Source organism: Euleptes europaea, chromosome 12, assembly GCF_029931775.1.
Source record: "Euleptes europaea isolate rEulEur1 chromosome 12, rEulEur1.hap1, whole genome shotgun sequence".
In the NCBI taxonomy this organism is placed as follows: Eukaryota; Metazoa; Chordata; class Lepidosauria; order Squamata; family Sphaerodactylidae; genus Euleptes; species Euleptes europaea.
The window spans coordinates 13,176,518-13,191,844 of record NC_079323.1 but is presented as its reverse complement, the minus strand read 5'-3'; positions in this window follow the sequence as shown (position 1 = coordinate 13,191,844).

The following is a 15,327-nucleotide window of genomic DNA, read 5'->3' as shown; positions in this document are numbered from 1 at the left end:
AGCAGCAAAACAAACACTGATGGCTAACTAATAATTCTTGTTGAATAATGTTTACAAAGCACAAAAAGGCAACAATATATACATATGCAAAGATGTCTGACGTCCCAAGTGATTACAGTCGCTCACAGTTCTTAGTTTCCAACAAAAGTACTGACGCAATAACAGCAAATTGTGTGCTTCGGGTGCTGGGATGCTTTCCCACTGAGCCACAGCCCCCTCCTAAAGTACACCACTAAAACTGTGGGGTTTTCATGAGCCACATGGGGAAGATTGCTAGTGGGAGAGGGGAGCAGCCTCAGAGATTGTGTTCAGTACCTGAGGCTATATCACAGGTGTTCACTGATGGCTGTTGTGGGGCTCTGTAAAGACATTTGCTTGCCCATGTTAATCTTTCTCTGCAGCGCTTTACATGCTCCGGGGATAGGGGTGGTCAGGTCCCCCCTCGCCACCGGCAGGAGCTTCTTGAAGGCGGGGCTGGGGTGGGCGATCTCTGTGTGCAGTGTGGTGATGTCACTTCCGGGTTTACCCCAGAAGTGCCAGCATCACGCGGGACGCTCTAGCATTGTCCTCCAAAAATTCTGTGGAAGCCGTAGAGTTTTTGGGGGTGAGAATGCTAGAGCATTCCTGTCACAAAGCCAGAGTTTCCGGCATTTCCATCTTTGCAGTTTTTTATCCCACAGTGGAACAAGGCAAGAGGTCTGTAAACTGCTATGACTGCATGATTTGTAAACATTACGCTGGAGAGTTTCCTTATGAGGAACTGAGGAAGAATATTGTATATTCGAAATGAGATTTCTCAAGAAAAGGCATCATCTTCTTTGGTGACTGGCATACTCTCCTGACAGGAAGAAAGGAACGTCATCTATAAGGAAGAAAGAAACTTCATTTATACTGAGTACCTATTTGGACTCTTGGATGTTATTTTGAATGTACTGCATTTTTATTTTTGCACCCTCAGACCAGTGGTTGTTAACCTGAATTTGTGTTTATTATATTTATTTCATCTGCTGCATTGTGCCAATCTGTTATTGTATTGCAACTTCCACGTACTAGCTGGAGATCTCCTGCTATTACAGCTGATCTGCAGCCGATAGAGATCAGTTCACCTGGAGAAAATGGCCGCTTTGGCAATTGGACTCTATGGCATTGAAGCCCCTCCCCTCCCCTCACCCACCCTCCTCAGGCTCCGCCCCCAAATCTCCCACCAGTGGCAAAGAGGGACCTGGCAACTAAGGTTGCCAACTGCCAGGTAGTAGCAGGAGATCTCCTGCTAATTCAACTGATCTCCAGCCGATAGAGATCAGATCACCTGGAGAAAAATGGCCACTTTGGCAATTGAACTCTATGGCACTGAAGTCCCCTCCCCAAACCCTGCCCTCTTCAGGTTCTGCCCCTAAAATCTCCCGCCAGTTGAGAAGAGGGACCTGGCAACCCTAATTGGCGGGCAATTGCCTGCCATAACTGGGCAAATGGGAAGCCTATCTGGGGAAGAGTTTTCAAATATCACAATAACCTTGAGACGTCACAATGATATCAGGAGAGCAACTAGAAAATCGACACCTTCAGCTCTATGGAAATGCATGTCATTGTGCCAAGAGTTGCATCACGTGGTTGCCAAGTCTGTTTACAAACCAATAAGATACACCAGGAAGTAACTGTTCAAAGGCTTGCGCCCCGTGGCATGTTTATCCCCATACTCTTGCAAACCTGAGTTTTCAGGGGAAACTGTCCACACTTGTCTCCTTTGCATGCATACATAGGCAGCTTGTTGGTTTGACTCAGCGCAAATGCTATCAAACGCTGCAGACATCCTGTCCGCTCAGCAAGTGCAAAGGAAGTGCAAAGATTCCACACACCCCTTACCCCTTTGCACTCGGCAAGCTGCTCTAACTTTGCTAGGAAACAGCTTGAGCAAAATCTCAGCCGTATCTGATTCATTCTCCCTGCTGATTGGTTCTTTCCCTTCACCGCTGACATCATCTTGTTACCAGGCAAATAAAAAAAAAACCCACTGAAGCTCTTGATATGTCTTCAGCTGATTGTTTTCGCAGTCATAATCAGGCTGCCGGCTGAAAAACCGCTTGGGAAGGTCCCCGGCAATTTACACTTTCGGCAATGCAATTTAGAAAAAGTAATAAATCGGCTGCAGCTTTTTCTGGATCTCAGCAATGCATTCAGAGGCAATTGTTATATTGTAGGATAACAAACCCCTTAACTCAACTTTTGTTGTTCTTTACACATTCCGCGAGTCAAGGAGAAGAATTTGTAATCCAAAAAGCAGCATCCAGGCTCCAGTTGTTCAAGGCACAGCAATAATCCCCTCAGGCCTAATTCCCTTGACCCAAAACAAGCCTTGAGAATGCAGGGTTTTTTTTAAAGTTCTCACTCAGCTATCACAAACCAGCTCTCAGCAAGCTGCTCCTTCCTACCCAATACTTCCTGGTCCTTTCTTCACCAGCTTCCCCTTAGGGTTCCTAACCTCCAGGTACCAGCTGGAGGTTTCCTGCTATTACAACTGATCACTCTCCAGCAAATAGAGATCAGTTCACCTGGAGAAAACGGCCGCTTTGGCGATTGGACTCTATGGCATTAAAGTCCCTCCCCTCCCCAAACCCCGCCCTCCTCAGGCTCTGCCCCAAAAACCTCCCAGAGGTGGCGAAGAGGAACCTGGCAACCCTATTTTCCCTATGGAATCCGAGCCTGCGCACAGAGCCATTACTTGGGATACACAGTCAATAACTGCTACTGTTGCCACATTTTAACATTTAAAAGTATGGGTTCTCTGGGTGGAGGCCAGAACGGGTGGAGGCGGAGCCTACCTGGAAATCAGGGCGGGACTTGGAGGAATCCATTGTCAGGGCCTGGCAAAATATTCTGTTGGCTAGGAACCCCAAATTGATTACCTGCTTTATTGGTTGGACCAGTGAAATATTGGTGACCAGCAACACACATAAACAGTCCATTCACTCTAGCCAGGTGTTCAGCCCTACCTTCTGCGGTCTTACAGGGAAGGTATAATAAGATCCCAAGCTCAGAGAGATTTTGTCCATGCAATTCTGGGGAAGTTGAAACACTGGATCACATGTTCCTTAGATGCCCGTTCTACAAGGTTGCCCGTTCTAAGCTGACTCGATCCATGTCTGATAAAATTTCAGGATAGTCTGATAAATTTCAGGTTAGGAAGCTCCTCTCGGAGGAAAATCCCCACCAAATTAGTGAGGTCGCCAAATTCTGTGCAGAAATCTATAAACTTCGTCAAAGTCTTTTACAATAAAATCCAAAGAAATTACGGAAAACAAAGAAGAGAGAGAGAGAGAGAGAAAAGTCATTTTTAAAATATGTGTCAAAATGTTTATTTTTTACCTAACTGTAAATTATTTTAATTATATATACTCTTTCAATTTAATATGATATAACCTTTAAATAATATCAATGTACCAGTGGTAACATTGCTGTTATGTTCTTAATCTTTATTGGCGCAATGCCGCAATAAATGTACTACTACTACTACACATAAACAGTGGCAATATCAGGAGTTGTTGAACTGTATTATATTTTACACTGATGAGGTTGACTGTGTGTGAGTATCCTGGTGGATCTCTGTGGAAATGAATTCTGGAGGGGTAGCCATTTTAGTCTGTCACGGCACAAACAAATGGAGCCTGGTGTCTAACCGAATTATTTAATGGCTAACAGAGTTATTTAATGGACTAGAGCCATTTCATCAGATGTATCAAATGGTTATCCGATATAGACGCATGGATATAAAGTGGGAGAAGCCTGTTTGTTAAGGGCCGTCAAGTCGCTTCCGACTCATGGTGACCCTCTATGAATCAACATCCTCCAAAACGTCCTATCTTTAACAGCCTTGCTCAGGTCTTGCAAATTGAGGGCTGTGGCTTCCTTTATAGAGTCAATCCATCTCTTGTTGGGTCTTCCTCTTTTCCTGCTGCCTAGGAAACATAAATTTGCTTCTCTGAACCCATACACACAAACACTCACACAAACAGCACCCTTGTGTTCCAAATGGTCCTATCTTGTTCTTCCCAAAAGTTTACCGGGGCTTCAGGAAACCTTTTTCACATCAGCCGAGAAACCCCACATCTGCTATTGAACTTCAGTTTGTTGAGGAGGATTCTGGGTCATATTCGGGGACAAGCCACCCTGTGAGCAGGACAGGCTTCTTGGGCCCTGTTGTTAACCTGCATGAACTGAGAGTATGCCCTAGAAACACCTGTGGCTATATGTTGCAGGGAAAGATGAACAGCGATAGGCAACCTGTCTTTCAGGTAAGGATTGTTATGGATCTTCTTGATAAGAAACCCTGATAAGCTTTTGAGGCTCACCAGGGTTCCTTGATATACAGTTTCAATAGTACTGACACAATGGGAGAAGTCAATTTCTTGGAGGTTGTGTAGTAAACAGGTTCAGATCGTGGGTCCACTCCCTTAGAGAGAGAGAGACCATAGCACCCTTTACAGTTCCACAATCTTTAACCTACTGTCCTTGATGGTCTCCTGAGACTAGAATCCAAGGCTTGGCTCAGAAGGCCCCTTCAAACAACCCCTGGTCCCTACACAACTGGATGCTGGCCCCAGAAAATGAAACAATCTTCTGAAAGACTACAGGCCTGGATTTAGTTGTCCGCTGTGCCACTGACCTACTTTGCCGTCAGCAAGCTCTTGCTGTCTTCAATTAGAGTACCTGTTGAACAGGGATAACAATCTACAAGCTTCATTAGTTTTTACATTGCATGCCACCAGCTAGAGCTGGGAACTGGCTTTCATTGTGATAGGTGTGGTGGTGCAACTGTACAGGCAGTGCATTTAAAGTGCACCGAACCATAATTATTACCACCATTACCAAGGGCAGAAAAATCCAGGTGATCTTCTCCAGTATATTCTTTCTTCTTTGAAAAACCTCCCTTACCTTTCCTACTGTGCCTTTCAATTTTAGATTGTGAACTTCTGGGCAGGCAGTTGGTCCCTCCCCAGCAATATACTGTTATGCATGTTCCACTTCCATTAATGGTAAGAAGTTCCAAGGGTAGCATTTAGCTGGGTTGGTTCTCTAAGGAAGATAGAGCACAAGGGCTAGGCATAGCTATGCACGACAAAGTCCTTGGGTTGTTTCTGTGTCCACAACGAAGACTCTCAACCAGACGTGCGTTCTGACTTCCCTGCTGGGAACTCAATCCCAGTTGCATGGGGGCTTAAACACATGAACACATGAAATTGCCTTCTACTGAATTGGACCCTTGGTCCATCGAAGTCAGTATTGTCTACTCAGACTGGCAGTGGCTCTACAGGGTCTCAGGCGGAGGTCTTTCACATCACCTACTTGTCTAGTCCCTTTAATTGGAGATGCCAGGGATTGAACCTGGGACCTTTTGCATGCCAAGAAGATGCTCTACCACTGAGCCTCGACCCCTCCACAACTCATGGCTTGAGTTGGAATGGGACCATAGTGCATATGGAGAAGGTGTTTATGCCTTTCCCCTCACACACTGTTTTCCCAACCTGAAATGGGCCCAGTGGTGCTATCTGCCCCACAGCGGGCTCCACATGTACTAATGGGATACACCAGGGGATCCCAACATGATGCCTGTGGGCACAGTGGTGACCACCAACACCAAACCCCTTCATACCCGCCAAGTGATAGTTTATTTGCGGCCCTTGGCCAGATAAAACAAGATACATGGACTAAAATGGTCTTACCAACAAAGGTTTACAGTCTGAGTCTTAAGTCACTTAAAAAAATAAAAATAATAAAATAAATAATATCCAAGTTACATCTGCCATTTGGACTAAGAGACTACTCTGTGGCAATGTATTTTCATTGCAACCGTACAAAATTTTGCTACCTGAGAGGTGACTGAGGGATTATCTCCTTGTAGGAGCTTTTCTATCTTTTTTCTTTCACTGTCGGGTCCCATTCTCAGTATGAGGGGCTCAATAAACTTAGAACGGGGTATAGTGTAAAAGTTACAGTTCAGGAGAACATGTTCAGTGGTTTCTAAATCCCCGGATTTGCAGGGGCATAGTTTCTCTGCCCTGGGTATCTTCTTGAATTTCCCCTCTAACATAGCAGAGGGTAAGGCTGCGCACCTAGCCAAGGTAAAAGCCCTCCTATATTTGTTTATCTCTAAGTAATGGAGATAGGCTGCCGGTGCCAGGATAAATTTGGAATGGGGGGGAGCCATAAATAGGGGCACTCTTGCTAGATCTACTTGTTGCTCTATATCTTTAACTCTTTGGTTTATAGTTGACTTAGCTTGATCCCACGCTAACTGAAGTAGTGCTAGGGGGGTAAAACCCAGGTTATTTAGTTTGTCTTCAATGGCTATTATCCACTTTGACCTAAAGGTATTGTAATGTTTGAAATCATTATATGCTATGGGAAATGTATTGGAAATGTATGCTTCTATGCTCAGTCTGCATACTCGCACTTATAAAGATGCTAAGCCCAAAATATAAGGGTTAGCATCTAGCACAATACCATGTGAGAGCACATATATGTAATTGACAGGCACCCCCAGGTATAAGGGGTGAAGTATTGATCCTTGGAACAGATGCCCTAATGTGTAATCATTATGAGCTGCCAGAACAAAAAGACTACATTGCTTGCTTGCCTGGTACGGCCTTTCACCAGTAGAGAAAAACAGTGTCCTACCTTCATCCTTAGGAATGTGGTCTCTAGATCACAAGACCTAATGCTTGCTTAGAGACAGCTTTTGACCAATGTCTATACGCTATGCTAATTAGAGTGAAATAGACAACCAATGTGCAGTAAATTTATGTAATTGTAACACCCCTGACCCAAAGTTATAAACGTTGTTGTAATCAAAATATTGTCGAAGGCTTTCACGGTCAGAGTTCATTGGTTCTTGTAGGTTATCCGGGCTGTGTAACCGTGGTCTTGGAATTTTCTTTCCTGACGTTTCGCCAGCAACTGTGGCAGGCATCTTCAGAGTAGTAACACTGTCCTTCAGTGTTACTACTCTGAAGATGCCTGCCACAGTTGCTGGCGAAACGTCAGGAAAGAAAATTCCAAGACCACGGTTACACAGCCCGGATAACCTACAAGAACCAGTTGTTGTAATCCTTTGTTTGGGGTGTGAATTATCCTGCGCATTTGGGGCAGTTCTCACCCAGTGTGTATATTGGGCCTAATAAGCAGACTGCTTTCAACTCTCAACCTCCTACTGTGTTATTGTCATTGGAGATTAATACAATAATACAGGCATTTCAGTATCACAAAGAATCAGTGGAAGAAGATCCTTGGGGTTGAAATTAATTTTCAGCCAGAGATAAAGCGAGGACAAGACAACCCTTGCCTCCACCTTCATCATGCCCGTTTCTAAACGGATCATAGCATTTGATACACATCTTGGCAATTGCAGGGCAGCTCTAAGAAACTTGGATTGCACTCGTTCCATGGGAATAAGCATGAGGGTGGAGAGTCAAGTTGTGTTCCATATAACATTTGTGCTAGAGTTTTCGCCTGAAAAAGTTTAAGGGCGGCTGGAATATAGTGTGCTCCTTTGGTCCGGAAAAAAATTATTATTGAACGGACTGATCTTTCCCCTAAATTGGCAACATAGGTATTATGGGCCAGCTTGGAGCCAGATTCCTGGATTGTTGTTCCAAGATATTTGAATTGGGTTACCTGTTCCAACCTATGGCCATTTATGCTCCACCTCCTATAATTAGGGCGATTACCAAAAGCCATTACTTTTGTTTTGTTATTAATAGTCAGGTGTTCCTTCTCACAGAACATACCCACCAAGTGTTTTTAGAAAGTGGATGGGGCCAGGTGGAGCTTTTGCCCTGCAAGGCTTATGATTGGCTAATGGAGATCCAATTGGCTGCGCAGATTCAACAAGATGTCATTTCTTTTTTTTAAATTTTATTTGTATAACTGAAGGGAGATGTCATTTCTGCAGTAGCTGCCAAGATAGTACAAGGATCTTCACTGCATGATTGAAGCCAAGCTGTATGAGCATGCCAGAAAATATTTTTAATAATATTTTCATTTTAAGTGCTATCCTGTTAAACACAGCTTCTGCCTGAAATGGGGTTACTATTAGATTCGTGCATCACCTCATTCCCTGATATTTTGTGGTTGGCTCCGCCTCCTGCAGCAGCCATTTTGTAGCTGCGCCCACCACCCTGTGTCAGCATTCCAAAGGTGCACGCAGGCTCAAAAAGGCTGGGGACCCATAGTTTCCCCAACAGGACAACAATGGGGTGTTGTAGGCAAGAGACCAGCAGAGGTGGTTTCACCACCTCCTTTGTCTGCATAGCAACCCCCTTGGTTGTCTGCCATCCATGTAGTAACTGTGGCTGACCCTATTTAGACTCCCAGCTCTGATAAGCTTGGCCTAAGGGCTGTTAAATCCATCCTTTTGTTTCTCAATGGGCATCTCCATTCCCACATTGGTTTACCCCTGCTAGGAAAAACACCGGCGTACCTACACAACATCTGGAAGTTTCCCCTACAGGGGTCACAAGTACCACGGAGAGGCCTGGTTTTTGGCAGGAAAACATTAAGAGGGAAGGGTGAAGTCGCTTCTCTGCTTCTGCACCAGCCTTATCTTTTAAATCGTAGCCCCCTCCCCCACCATAGTCTGCATTATATACAAGACAAAAGTTCAGTAAAAAAAGAAACGCAGATGAATGTATAATATACAATTCTGATCAGGAGGGGCAAAAGATGCACTGGGAAATCCTGTCATGTGCCTCTCTTGTGAGATCTTAGCTTTGTCCATACACTTTCCAGTTTATCTTTGGAGGCTTAAAAGCAGAGATTTGCAAAGGATAGACAGAGAATGGTTTTGTTATTAGAATGTTGCATTGTGCTCTGACGATTTCTGTATATTGTGATCATGGAGTAACAAAGAGGCCTGGTAGCCATCTTTTGGTTTCTTTCTTTTTTGTTATTGTTGTTGTTGTTGTTGATGATGATGTTTTAATATCTGCCATATATTATGGTGGGCTTTGTTATTAGAATGTGGCAGCCAGTTTGTTAGCAGTGGCTAACTTGCTCAAACATATTATGCTCTAAAGCAGTTGTAGGGGGAGAGCTGTGACTCAGCTGTAGAGCCTCACCCTTGCATGCAGAAGGTCCTAGGTTCAATCCCCAGCATCTCCTGTTAAGAAGAAGAAGGGAGACTTAAGGGAGACTCAAACTGGCTTACAATCACCTTCCCTTCCCCACAACAGACACCCTGTGAGGTAGATGGGGCACAGAGACTTCTAAGAGAGCTTTGACTAGCCCAAGGTCACCCAGCTGGCTTCATATGGAGGAGTGGGGAATCAAACCCAGTTCTCCAGATCAGAATCCACCGCTCCAAACCACCACTCTTAACCACTACAGAATAGTGAACATGATAGGCCAAGGGTCTTACACGGTATAAGGCAACTTAATGTGTTCGCAATGACTACCTGAAGTACCACCTGTCCACAGATGAACTTGCTCCTCAGGTCGGCTTCTCCTTACCATTCCTAAAACCAGAGCTGTACGATTTTTCTGTCACAACTGCATCCACCTTGTGGAATGGGCTTCTACTGTTGCAGAGGAGGGCTTCATCCTTGCAGATGTTGAGGAAGGAGAGCAAGTTTGTCTTGTTTGGTAGGATCTGCATGATGGTTTTATTGCTGTTTTTAGTCAACTGATAGTTAAGCTCCCCTGAGCTCAGAGGATATAAACACCTTAAATAAAGCGCACGTTCTGTGATGTTTTCATGTATACATAGATAGTTTTAGGGTGGCCATGTTGGTCCGCAGTAGAACTAGATTCAAGTCCAGTAGCACCTTGGTGGTGGAAAGTGCAGTCAAGTCACAGCTGACTTATGGTGACCCCATATGGTTTTCAAGACAAGAGCGGTTCAGAGGTAGTTTGTCATTGCCTGCCTCTGCATAACAACCCTGGACTTCCTTGGTGGCTTCCTATCCAACTATGAACCAGGGCCAACTCTGCTGAGCTTCTGAGATCTGACGAGATCAGGCTAGCCTGGACCATCCAGGTCAGGGCAAGGAGCACCTTAGAGCCCAATGAAATTTTCAGGTCATGAGCCTTCAAGAGTCAAAGATCTTTTTGCCATGTAAGTGTATGTGTGTGTGTGTGTGTGTGTGTGTGTGTGTGTGTTGCCAAGTAACAGCTGACATATGGTGACCCCCGTAGGGTTTTCAAAGCAAGAGATGTTCAGAGGTGATTTGCTATTGCCTACCTCCGTGTCACTCCCCTGGTATTCCTTGGATGTCTCCCATCTAAATACTTGCCAGGGTCAAGACTGGGAGTGTGTGACTGGCCCAAGGTAGGGTTGCCAATCTCCAGGTACTAGCTGGAGATCTCCTGCTATTACAACTGATCTCCAGCCGATAGAGATCAGCTCAACTGGAGAAAATGGCCACTTTGGCAATTGGACTCTATGGCATTGAAGTCCCTCCCCAAACCCTGCCCTCCTCAGGCTCCGTCCCAAAAATCTCCTGCCAGTTGCAAAGAGGGACCTGGCAACCTTAGCCCAAGGTCACCCAGCATGTTTTTATGGCAAAGTAGGGATTTGAACCTGGGTTTCCCAGATCCTAGTCCGACACCTTAACCGCTACACCACACTGGCTCTCAAGTGTATATATAGGTTAGTAAATAATCCCTTATCTGTTACTGTAAGGAAGTTTCCACACAGTCCTGCAAAGGACACCTGAACTGCATTCCTCTATCATGCAATCCTTGCACAACACATAGTCGAAGACAACAAAATGTGTGTATTTATGGGGTACACTTTTGGGAGACGGTCTTACTGTAGAGAATGAGGTATTGGATCTGGGGGACAGCTGTGCTTCTGTGCACCTCATCAAAAAGGAGAAGTGCTGGGCCTACGCTCCAGTGAGCCCGTCTCTCGTCACTTCCTGTCCTAAAAAGATCTTCATTTCTGATAAGAGGAGTAGGGAAGTGAAACCTACCAGGCCCTGTTTGTCTTCTTGGCAAGTCTGGCTAAAGTATCAAGGCACTCTCTAAAGGAAGGGGGAGGGGCTGTGGCTCAGTGGTAGAGCATCTGCTTGGCATGCAGAATGCCCCAGGTTCAATCCCCGGCATCTCCAGTTAAAGGGACCAGGCAAGTAGGTGATGTGAAAGACCTCTCTCTGCCTGAGACCCTGGAGAGCTGCTGCCGGTCAGAGTAAACATTACTGACTTTGATGGACCGAGGGTCTGATTCAGGATAAGGCAGCTTCATGTGTTCAAGACTCCTGGGGAGGCTTGGCAACATTATCTGAGTTGCCAGCATCTCATCCTATCCTACCACCCCTATTCTGTTGGAATATCTATCGTGGGGATATTCCTGTATTTAGCAGAGTGCCTTAAGCTTAGCAACAACAGAAATTACACGTGTGTGCGTGTGTGAAAAATAAAAAGGAGCAGTCGTTTGCTCTAATCAAACTAAACTGCATTTATTGTTGAAATACACATTGGATAGGAAAGGACAAACAAGGGTCCCTTATCCTGATCTACCTTGCTAATTCTCTAGGTATAAAAGGGTATCTGCCTTCCACTCCATCTTTGGGGTGGGAAGGCCTGGACGTGCGGAGCGCCTGGCTCTAGGTCTTGCTTGGATGATGGGCAAAGGGAAAAAGAGAGAGAGGAGAAGTTTCCCTGACAATACATCCTCTAAACATCAAAGGGGCAGGAAATGAGGGCAAGGTGTAACTAGAGATGACCTCCCCCTGTCCTGTCTATCTGACTCTGTGGTCAGTTCCCCCTCTCAATGTGCAGGCAAGTGACACCGTCCTAGAAGGGCAGATTTTCCAACACCGGAGCATCGAGCTGCATAAGGTCCACGGCGTGGAGAAGGTGTCTGTCACGGTCCAGATAGAGGGCGCGCCGTGCGAGATGGAAGTCGACTCGGGGTCCGCGCTCTCAATTATCTCGGCCGACACGTTCCGGGCATTGGGCGCCACCACAACGCTTCCCAAGCTGCAGCCTATCGGCATCCTCATCACCGACTACCAACGTCGTCGGGTGCATCCACCACCTCGGCCAGCCTCAACTCGACACAGTCTGGTCCAAATTCGAGGATATCTGGCGGGCTCCGCTGGGCTGCTACAAGGGGCCACCTGGCCGCCTACAGATCGACCCCACCACCGCCCCCATCCACCTCAAGTCCCGCCGGATTCCCTTCGCTCTCAAGGACCGGATCGATGCAGAGCTCGACCGTCTCGTCGCTCAGGGCGTCCTGGAGCCTGTCCCCAACGCGAAGTGGGAGACCCCGATTGTGACACCGTTGAAGGCCAACGGGGATGTCCGCATCTGCGTGGACTATAAGTGCATGATAAACAAGGCGCTACAGAGCCATGCCTACCCGGTACCGGTCATCAGCCACCTCCTGGCCTCCCTAGCCAGGGGCCGGGTGTTCGCCAAGCTGGACCTTGCCCAAGCATACCAACAGCTGCTAGTGGACTCTGAGTCAGCCGAGGCGCAGACAATTGTCACCCACCGGGGTGCCTTCCGGGTGACGCGCCTGCAGTTCGGGGTCAGCACGGCCCCGGGCATCTTCCAAAACCTCATGGAAGATCTCCTCAAGGGCTTGCAGGGCATCATTCCCTACTTCAACGACGTCCTGGTCGTCGCCGGCTCTGAGGGGGAGCTCCTGGAGCACGTCCGCCGGGTGCTCAGCCGGTTCCGGGATGCACAAGAAATGCCAGCTGGGCCTGCCGCAAGTGGAGTTCCTGGGCTACTTGATTGACGCTGACGGCATCCACCTGATGCCCGCCAAGATCGCAGCCATCCACAGCGCCCCCCCGCCCCAGTGCAAGCAGGAGCTCCAGTCGTTCTTGGGTCTCTTAAACTTTTATCATGCCTTCTTACCCAACAAGGTATCGGTTGCGGAGCCCCTTCACCGCCTCCTCGACAAGGCCACCCCGTGGGCCTGGGGCAAGCCGCAGCAGCGTGCTTTCGAGGCCGCCAAGGGCCTGCTTTCATCCTCCAGCCTGCTCGTGCACTTCAGCGAGCGGCTGCTGGTTGTGCTGACCTGCGATACCTCACCCTATGGCATCGGCACGGTCCTCAACCACCAGCTGCCGGATGGTCAGGAGGCCCCGATCGCTTTTTACTCCCAGACTCTCTCCTCGGTGGAGCGGAACTACGCCCAGATCGACCGGGAAGCACTTGCCGGCATGGCCGGCATCAAAAAGTTCCACAACTACGTTTACGGTCGCCCGTTCTCCGTCATGACGGACCACAAGCCGCTCCTGGGTCTGTTTGTGCCGGATCGCCAGACACTGCAGATTCTGTCCCCCTGCATGCTCCGCTGGTCGATCTTTCTCAATGCCTATGACTTTCGGCTCCTGCATCGGCCCGGGAAGAGCATCGCCAACGCAAACACCCTCAGTCGCCTGCCACTCAAGGGACCCGACCCCGACCCACCCCCGGCCCACGACGTCCTGCTGCTGGAGACCCTGCCGGAGCCACCCCTGCCCACATAGGATGTCGCCGCCCATACGGTGAAGGACCGAACCCTTGCCCGGGTTCTCAACTGGGTGGGGAAGGGGTGGCAGGCAACCCAGACAGACGGAGAATTCAAGCCGTTCACCACCCGCCAACACGAGCTGTCCTTACCCAAGGGCTGCCTGCTCTGGGGGAGCCGGGTCGTGGTCCCAACCAAGCTCCGCATGAGGGTCCTGGAGGCACTACACGCCTGCCACCCAGGGATCGTGCGCATGAAGGCACCAGCAAGGAGCTATGTGTGGTGGCCGGGCATCAACGCCGCAGTAGAGGAATGGGTCAAGTGTTGCCAACCCTGCCAGGAGTCAAGACCAGAAATGCAGTCTGCCCCAACCCAATGTTGGGAGTCGACGCACACACCCTGGTCCTGCATCCACATAGACTTTGCGGGGCCATTCCAGGATAAGACCTTCCTGATCGTCGTCGACTCCTACTCCAAGTGGCTGGAAGTGGTCGACGTCGGAGCCATGACCTTGTGAGTAGTCGTCTGGGAGCTGAGCCAGATCTTCGTGACCCACGGCCTGCCGGACACCGTGGTCTCCGACAACGGGGCCCAATTTCAGGACTTCATGGCTAAGAACTTAATCCGCCATGTAACCTCGGCCCCATTCCACCCCGCCACCAACGGCCAGGCGGAGCTAATGGTCCTGACGACCAAGGAGGCGTTACGGCGCATTGTCCGCGGGGACTGGAAAGTGTGGCTGGCAGACTTCCTGCTGATTCAGCACGTCACACCGAACTCCGCAACCGGCAGGAGCCCAGCCGAACTCATCATGGGCCACCGACCAAAGACCCTGCTCGACCGACTGCACCCCAACCTTGCGCTTGAGTGCCCGGCCCACAAGGACTCTACTGCCACCCCGAGAGTCATAGAGCAGGACGACCGGGTCTACGCCCGCAACTACGGGGCGGGCCCAGCCTGGATCCCGGCCACGGTCCAGGAAGCCACTGGCCCAGTGTCCTACCGGGTCACCACCCCGGAGGGTCGTGTCTTGAGCTGACACATTGACCAGCTGCGCCGCTGCTCGGCAGACGCAGCTGATCCCGTCACCGCCTCAGAAACCCCAGCATTCCCCAGAGCTGCGGAGCTGGAGCAAGTCGAGGCGTCAGAGACCGAGCGCACCAAGGGGCGACCACCAGCGGACAAGGCACACGCCAGCGGACGAGGCAAGCGCGTCCAACCCAGCCTCCGCCGAACAAGTGGCAGCTTCCGTTCCAGCGGCTCCCGTTCCAGCACCGCGCCGATCACAGCGGGCACGAGCGAGACCGAGCCATCTCAAGGACTTTGTGTGTTCGTGTACTGTTCGGACTTAGGGGGGAGGGGTGTTATGTATGTATATAGCTAGGCCGGTAAGCAGGGCAGAACCTAGGAGCTTGAGTCCCCGACGAAGGCTCCTAAAACTGCACACGCCAGTGGCCCTAAGCCGGCGCAAGCCATTGGCAACCCGGGTGTTGTTCCCCCCTATCACGGATCGGGGGAGAATGGTCGCGGACAGCCAGGGGGGCATATAAGCAGGGCTGGTTCTGCGTGGAGAACTGTGTTCTCCAGTTCTGTTCTGTTCACAATAAACGTGTTGCTGTTGGAACTCCGTCTCTGACCTCGTGTGTCCTCCCCACGCGGACTTAACAAAACTAATAAAGCTTAAGCTTCAGGGCCCCCAATCCCAGAGGGGCCCTGAAGCAACTTTTTTTTTTAATGAGTGAAATTTTGAACAAAATCGATGGAGTTTTTTTAAGTGCTTGTTATCAAAATAAGGCTATTTTAGTGATAGAATCATAAGCCACTAGGTTGAAGTACTTAATATTGACCTTAGAATATGCTCTAAT